This window comes from Malus sylvestris, chromosome 8, assembly GCF_916048215.2.
Source record: "Malus sylvestris chromosome 8, drMalSylv7.2, whole genome shotgun sequence".
NCBI lineage: Eukaryota > Viridiplantae > Streptophyta > Magnoliopsida > Rosales > Rosaceae > Malus > Malus sylvestris.
The window spans coordinates 11,559,257-11,572,119 of NC_062267.1; the positions used below are offsets into that span (position 1 = coordinate 11,559,257).

Sequence of the window (12,863 nt, forward strand, 5' to 3'; positions counted from 1 at the left end):
AAATGGCAGTAATATCTGAATGGAAACGAGGCTAGTCTGAAAACTTTCTATAATATTCATTTATCGTCAACTTCCTTGATTCACATTTGCAAACTATTGCTTACTACCATCTATAAATGCCGGAGGGATAAACTTTTCCTTAAACAAGTCCTTAAACAATTCTCAATCGACTGTTCCTCCGGTGACAACAAATCATACTCCTGTTTCCACCAGGATACAAATTCATAACCAAAACCAGGTAGTCGTCTCGACCCCTTGTCAGAAGGAAATTTCCTTTGACTTGCATAATCTGAAACATCTTTTCCAAATGGTTAAACCGTTACTTCGCTCCCTCAGGTTCATCATTTCATAAGGTGATTCAAATTCGACTCATATCCCTTCTTAAAATGTCCCTTTTTATAATAGACTGAATCACCATAATAATAGTTTCCCCTAAACTGCTATATTAGGGAGACTAAATTCCTCTAACTAAGTGGCTTGCTACGAGGCGATGTAGTTCTGACAGAATTCACTAGAACTTCTCAAAATGTCCAAGATTGCAACCATGCTCTGATACCAACTTACACACCCCGTCCCGAAGGAGGGCATGCTGGCCGTCACGTGAGAGTGACATAACCATTTGCACAGTACGGAAGCTTTAATTATACAATTTATAAGTTGATACACCCGAAGGTGAGTCCTAATTTTGTCCAATCTGTCAGAACACCGTCGAATTCCTCGTAGCCACCACACCTCAGCTATTCTTTAACCTGGAGGGGCGCAAAACCAAAATTGAGTGGGTCAGTAAAACAAATCTTTTCAAATCCAACTTTTCTCAAAACATTGTAACCCTTCTCCGTAAAACTTGTATACTTTCCCAGAAATGTAAAATATAAATATACATATATAATCTCAAAACTTCAATTCACTTTTTCAACATTTTTCATATCAGTTATGCCATGCCATGTCTAAATTCAACAGTATAATATGAATGCATCAACATAAATCAGGTGAAAGAAAATAATCAACCGAAGACCCTACAATGGTCCTGTACGGTTGAATCTATAGCTCAAAATATCATCTAACCGGAGTCACCAACTGTGACCTGTACGGCCATGCCGGATTCACCTAGTATGACTTGTACGGCACTACACTGCACATAAGTCGGAATTACCTAATGTAATCTGTACGACTTAATGGTGTAATAATATGCTCTAGTGCTTTTCTCATCAATCATCTGTGCACATAATCTAAGGTCACCTACCAGTCGGAACCCCTCTAACGGTCTGTACGACTGGCATGTCGGAACCACCCCCGGTGGTCTGTACGACTAGCATCTACTTGGATCCAAGGTGAGCATACGATGCGGTGAATAATAATAAGCACTAATACCAAGGTGCAGTTTATGAGCTCAACATATCTCAACATCATCATAACAGTAATAATACTCACCTGATACTCACCTGTGCGTCCACAGCACCATTTCATATATATGCATCATATCTCAATTCATACTTTTCATATCATTTCATGCATGGCAATTCGATTCACATTTCTATATACTTTTCATATAATTTTATACATTGCATTTAAAGCATACTTTCATTAAATTTCAATTTCTGGGAAAACGTCAAGTATATATATATATATACGGAAAACAAAACTGCCCACTCACCTGGAGTTCGCCCTACAACTCCCTAGCACAATACGCCAAGGCGTCATGACGATCGACGCCTAAAACAATAATCAATTCCAACCTTAGAATTCATATCGATAGAATATATAACTTATATAAAATACGTCACTACGTAGTTCGATCCGGAAGATCCACCACTCGGATTTTAAATCCATAACTTCCAGAGGTCCACAATATATCTCTAGGATAACCTCCTAAAATTTCATTACCATCCAACGGTCGGATCTCCGTCAATTAACAAAACTAGGTGACGGTTAACATTCTATATTATGGACTTACAACTCCAATTTCGGAAGATCCGCAAATCGGATTCCCAATCTGTAAGTTCCTATAATCCTCAAATATTACGTATTACAACGTATCAAAGTTTGGTGACGATCCAACGGTCGGATCATTAATTCACATTTTCACCTAATGCGAAAACTATAAAACGTTATTCGAACACCTAACCAACAATCCTTAATAACTTTCTCATACGGTGCTCAAATTGGGTATATGAATATACCACAGTGATCTACTCGACGTCACGGATGTCGACATATTTTTAAAATAATTTTTTACTGTAGAACGCGCCCCCACGCGCCAAGGAAGGCACGGACCTACGCGCCCCCACGCGCACCTTCTTCTTCCTTGGGTCGCCGGACGGGTTTTTCCGGCGGCCGTTTTTCAAATTGCCATAACTTTGTCATTTCTCAACGAAATCAAGTGATTCAAAAACAAAAGTTGTATCCCTTGAAGAGAAAAAGAGAATGGTACCTTGCACAACACCTAGTTCGCCGTGGTTTGGCCGGAAACGGCCTCGAAAGCCTTGGAGGTCGCCGGAAACTGGGTATTTTTCAAATGAGTATAACTTCTTCAATACTCAACAAAATTGAGTGAATAAAAAATGAAAGTTGTAGTACTTGACGAGACGAAGATATTGATACCTACCTCGACTCCTAAATCGCCGGATATTCGCCGGAAAAAGCCTCGAAAGCTCCGGCCAAACTTTGAACTTGTCGATCTCCGTGTTCTTACGTCCAAAAACTTCCAACGAAGCACTCCGAGCTTCCTTGGGACCTCACTAAGCTCGCTGTGATCTTGTTTTAGCCTAAAACGTAGTCATTTAGAATATCATGAACAGTACCATTTCACGGGAACTTTGAAACTAGGGTTTTCCGAAGCAAAACTTACCTGAAATGGATACCATCGTGATCGTGGAGGTTCCAGGAGTTTGATGGTGGTCTTAACTCCGTCGTTGGTGGAAGTTTAAGGTTGTTTTGTGGTTGGTTTGGTTCGAACGGAGAAGAAGAGTGACAGAGAGTCTCGTGAGGGAGGAGAGTGAGAGACAATGTTACGGGTTATGGGGAGGGTTTTGAGGTGTGGGGATCCCACATGTCCAACCCAATTCCAATTTCATAAGTTCCAACATAAAAATCCAACTTAAGCCTAGTTTAAGTTCCTAAAACTAAATAACTTAGGAACTTTAAGTAAAACCAATTGTTAAATTTTCGCCCCTTAGTCCCGTTTAAGGGCATTTTTGTCTTTTCACGTCCTCGGAATTAAAATTCTGGGACGGGCTGTGACAGATATTATTTTTGTAAAACTTTGATGTTTTATCCCCTAAACTTTTCAGGAACAAGGGATATTATTTTTTAAAAACTTTGATGTTTTATGGTTTGGCTTTAGAACTTACAAAGGGATTGAATTTTTGGCTTAGAACTTATGTTGGGGGGTTAAATATATTTTTATGGATAATACATGTGTTCCCTTATGGGGGAATGTACATCTTTCGTTGAATATATATAGTAGCTTCAAATCTACTATTAAGAATGTAATTGGCAGGTTTTTATAATTCAAGGACTATTTTTTTTGAAAAAAATAGTTTAAGGACCTAATTTTCACTCAGTTGATAATTCAATGACTAAATTGCCAATTCACCCTAAAAAAATGCATTGAGCTATAGTCCTATGCCTTTACGGGGACAACTTACAGGGGATCGTACAAGTGACGGTTTGTATAAAACAATAATTTGTGAATAAAAATTTTACACATGTTTATTCATTGGCATAAGATGGCACCATGACGATGTATCCATCATGCAAGTCTTTCTCTTTTCTAGAACCATGTCTAAATTCGGCTTTGTTCAAAGAAATTAAGAAGATAAATCACGACATAACAAATTTTTTATCGGAAATAAAAATTTAGCACAAATTACTTTTCCCACTTAAAAATTTCGGCAAATTTAACGGAGATATGCATTCTACAAAACTTTTTTCATACGTAAAAAATCGTAAAAAACAAACATTCAGAGATTACGTAACGGAACAAAAGTTTTTTACGGTTATAAATGAAAAATCACAATTTAACGGTTTATTTTAGCTCTGATTTTAATGATTTTTTACAGCTACACTCCTCGACCCTATAAGAATGCAATAAATAAATTCGATCTTCAATTTAAAATATTTACACTAGTGGATACCACAAAATCTTATTTTATACTTGATGGGGAAATATAACATTAACTCTAAGTGTTTGTTTAATCTACCGTTTTGACTCGATATGCATTCTACGAAACGTTTTTCAACAATCCAACCGTCAAATTTATTTGTACACACTCTGAGATTGCATACGTAAAAAATTGTAAAAACAAACATTCAGAGATTGCGTAACGGAACAACAGTTTTCGACGGTTATAAACGAAAATTCACAATTTAATGGTTATTTTAGCTCTGATTTTAATGATTTTTTACAGCTACACTCCTTGACCCTATAAGAATGCAATGAATAAATTTGATCTTCAATTTAAAATATTTACACTAGTGGATACCACAAAATCTTATTTTATACTTAATGGAATTATAACATTAACTCTAAGTGTTTATTTAATCTACCGTTTTGACGCGATACATGTTCTACGAAACTTTTTTCAATGATTTAACCGTCAAATTTGTTTGTAAATACTTTGAGATCACATACGTAAAAAATCACAAAAAACAAACATTCAGAGATTAGGTAACAAAACAAAAGTTTTCGACGGTTATAAACAAAAAATCAAAATTTAACGGTTGTTTTAGCTCCGATTTTGATGATTTTTTATAGCTACACTCCTCGACCCTATAAGAATGTATTGAACAAATTCGATCTTCAATTTAAAATATTTACCCTAGTGGATAATTTTTTATACTTAATGGAAGTATAACATTAACTCTTAAGTGTTTGTTAAATCCATCAATTTGATAGGATATGCATTCTACGAAACTAGTTTCAACGATCCAACCGTCAAATATGTTTGTATATATTCCGAGATCGAATACCTAAAAAATCACAAAAAACAAACACTCAGAGATTAGGTAACAGAACAAAAGTTTTCGACGGTTATAAACCAAAAATCACAATTTAACGGTTATTTTAGCTCCGATTTTGATGATTTTTTACAGCTACACTCCTCGACCCTATAAGAATGTATTGAACAAATTCAATCTTCAATTTAAAATATTTACCCTAGCGGATACTTTTTTATACTTAATGGAAGTATAACATTAACTCTTAAGTGTTTGTTAAATCCATCAATTTGATAGGATATGCATTCTACGAAACTAGTTTCAACGATCCAACCGTCAAATATGTTTGTATATACTCCGAGATCGAATACCTAAAAAATCACAAAAAAAACAAACACTCAGAGATTAGGTAACAGAACAAAAGTTTTCGACGGTTATAAACCAAAAATCACAATTTAACGGTTATTTTAGCTCCGATTTTGATGATTTTTTACAGCTACACTCCTCGACCCTATAAGAATGTATTGAAAAAATTCGATCTTCAATTTAAAATATTTACACTGTGGATAAATCATATTTTATACTTAATGGAAGTATAACATTAACTCTAAGTGTTTGTTATATCTATCAATTTGATAGGATATGCATTCTATGAAACTAGTTTCAACGATCCAACCGTAAAATATGTTTGTATATACTCCGAGATCGAATACCTAAAAAATCACAAAAAACAAACACTCAGAGATTAGGTAACAGAACAAAAGTTTTCGACGGTTATAAACCAAAAATCACAATTTAACGGTTATTTTAGCTCCGATTTTGATGATTTTTTACAGCTACACTCCTCGACCCTATAAGAATGTATTGAACAAATTCGATCTTCAATTTAAAATATTTACCCTAGCGGATAATTTTTTATACTTAATGGAAGTATAACATTAACTCTTAAGTGTTTGTTAAATTCATCAATTTGATAGGATATGCATTCTACGAAACTAGTTTCAACGATCCAACCGTCAAATATGTTTGTATATACTCCGAGATCGAATACCTAAAAAATCACAAAAAAACAAACACTCAGAGATTAGGTAACATAACAAAAGTTTTCGACGGTTATAAACCAAAAATCACAATTTAACGGTTATTTTAGCTCCGATTTTGATGATTTTTTACAGCTACACTCCTCGACCCTATAAGAATGTATTGAACAAATTCGATCTTCAATTTAAAATATTTACCCTAGTGGATAATTTTTTATACTTAATGGAAGTATAACATTAACTCTTAAGTGTTTGTTAAATCCATCAATTTGATAGGATATGCATTCTACGAAACTAGTTTCAACGATCCAACCGTCAAATATGTTTGTATATACTCCGAGATCGCATACCTAAAAAATCACAAAAACCAAACATTCAGAGATTAGGTAACAGAACGAAAGTTTTTTACGGTTATAAACGAAAAATCATAATTTAACAGTTATTTTAGCTCCGATTTTGATGATTTTTTATAGATACACTCCTCGACTCTATAAGAATGCATTGAACAAATTCGATCTTCAATTTAAAATATTTACACTAGTGGATAATTTTTTATACTTAATGGAAGTATAACATCAACTCTTAAGTGTTTGTTAAATCTATCAATTTGATAGGATATGCATTCTACGAAACTAGTTTCAACGATCCAACCATCAAATATGTTTATATATACTCTAAGATCGCATACGTAAAAAATCACAAAAAATAAACATTCAGAGATTAGGTAACAAAACAAAAGTTTTCGACGGTTATAAACGAAAAATCACAATTTACCGATTATTTTAGCTCAGATTTTGATGATTTTTTACAGCTACACTCCTCGACCCTATAAGAATGCATTGAACAAATTTGATCTTCAATTTAAAATATTTACACTAGTGGATAATTTTTTATACTTAATGGAAGTATAACATTAACTCTTAAGTGTTTGTTAAATCTATCAATTTGATAGGATATGCATTCTACGAAACTAGTTTCAATGATCCAACAGTCAAATATGTTTGTATATACTCCGAGATAGCATGTGTAAAAAGTCGCAAAAAAAAAAACATTCAGAGATTAGGTAATGGGACCGTGAGTGAAAAAAAAATATTTAAACCATTTGTTTATTTATTTATATATTTTTAATCAATATAACATTTTAAAATAATATAATAGTCAATGTCTGTCGGTTATAACTGTCAGAATAATAAAATAATAACCGCCAGAAACTAAAATAATAAAATTGTCAATTTCTGTCGGTTATAACTACCATAAGTAACTTAAAAACCGCCAGAATATGTTAAAAATATTAAAAAAAAAAGAATTCAAAAATACTGAGGGTTAAATCCGTCAGGAAAAATCCGCCAGAAATTTCTGTCGGATATATCCGACAGAAAGTAACTTTAATCCGACAGTAAATAAATTATGTGTCGGATATCTTTTATCCGTCAGAATGGCTTATTAACAGCCAGAATCATCCGACACCTAAAGTTAATATTGTAGTAGTGCCAATGAACAATGTTTTTTGGTGTCACAAGCTTCACCAAAAAAGAATTGGGCAAAAATACCTTTCAAACAAAAAACTTCAAAAGAAACTCAAAATAATGCATCAAATGTGACAGCGGTATTTTTGTCCTTTTAACAGTTTTTTTTAATAATTAGTACCTCATAATAAGCTAGCAATAATGTGATTCAATTAGTTGTTCATTAAATATTATTTTCTCTATTTTTAAACACGTTCAAAACATCTTAAGAGGCGTGTTATGCAAGTTATAAAAAAAAGTATTTAGCATGCAAATAATAATGTGATTAAATTAGTTGTCAAGTGATTTTTTTTTTTGGACAAACGATATTATGTACACTAAGGGGGAGGGGGGGTGAGCTTAACCTCACAATGAGCTAGCAATATGTGATTCTATCAGTTATTTATTAAATATTATTTTCTCTATTCTTAATATAAATTCAATAGAGACCAATTTTATTATGTGAATTCAACTGCTTTAATTGATTTATGAGGGGTTTCTTCTAGCATGATCTAGGATTATTCATTTACTTCAAATATTTGACGATCCTTTTGTCAATTTATGCATATAAATACATTTAAAACGTGTAAGTCACGCCTAGCACGCCGTGATTCAAAAAATACCTTCTGCACGCACGTGAACGCGTGCATGAAGGCTAATATTAATAAAGAGGACAAAAGAATTTAAATTTTAATAAAAAAGACCCAATTTTAATATAAATAAAATTAAAATTAAAATAAACCTGACACGTAGGATCCGTGCGTCCATCACAAACACTATTTATGAAACTTAACAGTACTATACTATTTATGAAATCGAACGATACTATAGTGTTTATGAAACTGACCGGTACTACATTATTTATGAAACTGAACAATACTATACTTTTATGAAGGTGAAAGGTACTACACTATTTATTAGTCTAAATTCATAAATATTGTAATATCCCACATTGACCAACGGAAAGGGGGTGATGTGCCTTATATGTACATGCTTCCATCCTTATAGCATGAGGTATTCTGGGAACTCACACGAGAACTTCCTAGAGGGTCACCCATCTTGGGATTCCTCTTGCCCGAGCTCGCTTAACTTCTGAGTTCCAATGGAACCCGAAGCCACTGAGTTCCCAAAAGGTCTCGTGCTATAGGGAGAGAAACATGTACATATAAGGTACATCGCCCCCTCTCCGTTGGTCGATGTGGGATGTTATAATCCACCCCCTTTAGGGGCTCGATGTCCTCATCCTCACACTCGCATCGCACGGCAGAGTGGCTCTGATACCATTATGTCACATCCCGGACCGGCTTCGTCGTAGCACAATATTGTTCGCTTTGGGCCACACTCTCAGGGTTTTGTTTCTGGGAACTCACATGAGAACTTCTTAGTGGGCCACCCATCTTGGGATTGCTCTCGCCCGAGCTCGCTTGACTTCAAAGTACCGATGGAACCCGAAACCAGTGAGTTCCCAAAAGGCATCGTGCTATAGGGAGGGAAGCATCAACGGAGAGGGGGTGATGTGCCTTATATGTGCATGCTCCATTCTCTATAGCATGAGGTCTTTTGGGAGCTTACTGGCTCGGATTCCATTAAAACTCCAAAGTTAAACAGGTTCGGGTGAGAGCATTCCCAAAATCGCACTGGGAAGTTCTCATGTGAGTTCCCAGAAACAAAACCGTGAGGGCGTGGCCCAAAGCGAACAATATCGTACTACGGCGAAGCCGAGCCAGGGATGTGACAAATACTGCTTAGTTTTTGGTTCACTTTCTATTTATAGTGTCTCATTCTTAGGCCAGTTTCTTAAATAGTGCCTAGTTCTTGGTCCACTTTCATATATAATTCATAGTTCTTGGTCATGTTTCATAAATAGTGTCTCAATCCTAAGCTATGATGTATTTGAAACTTCACCTAACTATGCAAACATCTATTAGAGATTTTAATAGTATGTAATATATCATATATATTTATATTATATTATTTATATAATATGTGTGTGTATGATAGATAAAGGTGCGGCAACCTTAGCAAAATGTTAGGTTTTATTCAATCTTTTACTGTTGTATATTTTGTTGAATGGTTGTAATTCTTGGTTAAAAGACATGATGCTTACTCAAATTGTATGAGTAGAATTAAAAGATGTAATTAGTCAATATTTATTTTCTGAAAATTGTAAATGAAAGACATGTCTTTTGCACTATTAAGAAGGGTTGTATATCTTTAACTAAAATGAAAGGACTCAATGAACGGGTGTTTTAATGTCTATAAATACCTATTGTGGCATAATGTTTCACACACAATTTTCAAAAATTTGTTTTCTACATTCCTTGCTCTCTTATCTCTCCATCACATTCATACAATTTCTTTCTAGTACTTGCACAGTGCATCATCGAGATGTGGCCTAGTCATACTTAATATCGCTGACTTATTCTCCCAAGATGCGGAATCAGATCTTTTGATACTTAACGGAGGTTACGACATCCAACTTTATTAGCCAATGTTTCCCTAGAATCCTATTGTAGAGAGACAAGTCGCTTACTATCATGAACGTCTGCTTTGAGACAACTAGTGGTGTTCTCACGTCTAGTATAATGTTGTCGATGTCAGTCGAGGTGTGCCCGTTGAATCTGGTGCGTACCTTCACTCGACGTATGATTGTGCTTTCCAAGCCCATCTTCTGAATTACTGAGAGCTGAAGTAGGTTGACTAAACTTCCATTGTCAACCATCATTTTGTCGACTATAGCATTGGCTAGTTAGACAAATATCACTAGTGCGTCGTCGTGTGGGAAGTCGACGCCTCTAGCATCTTGCTCGGTGAAGCCAATGATGGGTCCAGTTTGAGTCAATGATGGGTCCAGTTTGAGTGTCGACTGCGTGGACCTGTGAGACTAATAGAGCCTGTTAGATCTTCCTCTTCTTGGAGTTGTTGGTGGCCCCCAAGTGCTCGGATTTGGCGAAATGCCATTGATTCGAATTGTCTTGGTTGACAACTCTTCGTCGGAGTCTACATTCCTTCTAGGTTGCGTAACTGGCTTGTCCAAGTATCTTTCGACCTTGCCTTTTTTCACCATCTTTTCTAGGTAATTTCTCCAAGTGTAGTAGTCGTCGATTGTGTGACCGGGACCTCAATAGAATGTGCAATAAGTGGTGTTCCAACTTAGAGGTGTCTCCCTTCGATTACTTCGGCAACTTAAAGCATGGTTCATTCTTGATGTTGTGGAGGATTTGGTGGATCGAGATCGAGAATTTAGTATAGTTCTTAGGTGTCGAGCCTCCTTTGGTTGAGGATAAGGCCATGTGTTTCGCTTCCTGCCTATTTTTGATGTTGTACTGCTTCTCGTCCTCATTCTTTCGAGCTACTGCCGAATCTTTTCGAGGCTGCTCAGGTGCCTTGTTTGTTACCCGAGCCTCGTCCCAAAGTGCATGCTTATCTGATAGAGCGAATGAGTAAGCCATAGTCAGATCTTCTCCCATGATCAATTCTTCGAATAACGGGTGCTCTGCTGGGATTCTTTTTTGGAAGGCTGCACTAGCTATCGAGTCATTGCATCTGACTATCTTTGCCTTATATGCTTTGAACCTCTTCACATAGTTGTGGAGCAACTCCGTTGGGTTCTTCTTGATATTGAGCAAGTGGTTGGACTTCTTTTTAATCGAGCAATATAATGAATATTCTTTGGTGAAAACCAAAGAAAGCTTATCGAAACTCTGGATGGACTGTGGCGGTAGAGTGTGAAACCAATCTTGCTCATCGCCTTGCAAAGTAGTGGCGAATATCTTGCACATGAGGGCGTCGTTATTCTAATGAGGGATCATTGCGCTGCAGTAGTGCTTTAAGTGACTCTCCGGGTATTCGTCTCGTTTAAAATATGTGAAATATGGCATGTTGAACTTGCGTGGAGGCTCTGCCTGCTTGATCTCGTCCGTGAAAGGTGACCTGCTTATGTTGGTCATGTTTTGTCGTAGCGCCTCGTCAGTGACTTCGTTGCACTAGAAGTCACGCAATTGTTTCGTCATGAACCTCTCTACTTTTTTTTTAATTTACCTTTGTTGGGGTAGCAGAGTTTTCGTCTGCTCTCGGTCGTGATCTGTTGATCTAAGCTGCTCTTCCCTATGCTCGACTTGTCTATGCCACGACTGCGGTGCATATGGTGGTACGTTTCTAGCAAGCGAGCGTGTTACTCGCTGGCTGCTAGTTGAACTTGAGAAAGATTGAATGGCTACTTTTCTCCGTTCGTCGTGTTGCTTACTCCGATATGACGTAGATGATGCTCCTAGTAGGCATAGTCGTGAATGAACACTTCGCCTGGAAGGTTGTCCATGTTGATTATCGGAGTGTGGCCCGAACCGTGAATGTATGTTCATCTGTAGGCCTAACTAAGAGTGCATGCTCATCCGCACACTAAGACGAGAGTATACGCTATCTCGAGGGCCCAGGTGGTAATGTAGACGGCCAGAACACTCTGTTCATAACTGTTCGAGGGGCTACTTATCAGGACGCTGTTGGAGAGGTTCGTCGTCTGCCCTTGTCCTGCTTCGGGACACCTCGTCTGGGGCACATGACATCTCAATGGGCTATAAAAGTTGATTCACCAAGGTCGTCTACTGCGCAAATGCGCTTGTCAACTCTATGACTTGTCGGGACAAGTGTTGTTCGCCATTTAGGGTAGAAGAGCTTGGACAATACACGTCTCCTTGAGTAATGAAAGTGTAATGGACTCCAGACGTGAGATTTGAGTTGGGATATGTCAAATTTACGGAAAAAGGTGAAAATACCCTCGATTCAATCTTCGGTCCAGAAATTTGAAGTTGGGATGGTTGAACCGATCTTGGACCAGTTTGAGCTGCTATGTGGGTCTCAGGAGCGAATTAGACCACGGGACCGAGTTGGGTCACTCAATTGGCGTAGGCTGGGCCGCTGAAGCATGCGTTCGTTGGCCATCTTCTCATCTCGAGCACGGCTTGGGCCTGCTATTACACGGCTTGTGCCAGGCTACAGTTGCTGGCGTCTGGGCCTAGGTTGCTACAGCGGCAACAAGTTGGGCTGCCTATTTGGCCGTGGCCTGATGGTCCGGCTGCCATGAAGTTGTCCCACTATACACTGCCACAATGGTCCCCGTGGCCACGATGGTGGCGATGCTCCATGGTGGCAAAGTTGCTCATTTTGCCATCGCGTTGAGTCTCGTGGATCATCTGGTAGGGTTTACGTCTTGATCTCCATCACTTGGTCCAAATCCTTAAAAGTAGGAAGTTTTGTTCGTTGTGGTTTCCGAATTTTCCTCCATTGTATTTTTCTCTTATGTCTATTCAAAGAATTAAAAAATTCTAGGAATAAAAATGTACGAAAAAATTCCGAACAAACGAGAAACTTTGAATGCGAGAGT

At 37.1% G+C, this 12,863-nt stretch overlaps 1 protein-coding gene and 2 long non-coding RNA genes across 9 annotated transcripts in view; 1 reads left to right on the forward strand and 2 right to left on the reverse strand.

Moving 5' to 3' along the window:
• LOC126632727 (putative disease resistance protein At3g14460) overlaps positions 1–12,863 on the forward strand; it is a 234,279-nt gene that overhangs the window by 112,779 nt on the left and 108,637 nt on the right. The gene's annotated exons all lie outside the window — the stretch shown is intronic.
• LOC126632739 (uncharacterized) overlaps positions 1–12,863 on the reverse strand; it is a 165,471-nt gene that overhangs the window by 45,375 nt on the left and 107,233 nt on the right. The gene's annotated exons all lie outside the window — the stretch shown is intronic.
• Positions 134–2,978, reverse strand: LOC126632742 (uncharacterized). Its single transcript, XR_007626812.1, has 4 exons — positions 2,849–2,978; positions 2,606–2,765; positions 2,432–2,500; positions 134–1,713 (listed from the first exon to the last, which is right to left on the reverse strand). It is a non-coding gene; the product is annotated as an uncharacterized LOC126632742 (long non-coding RNA).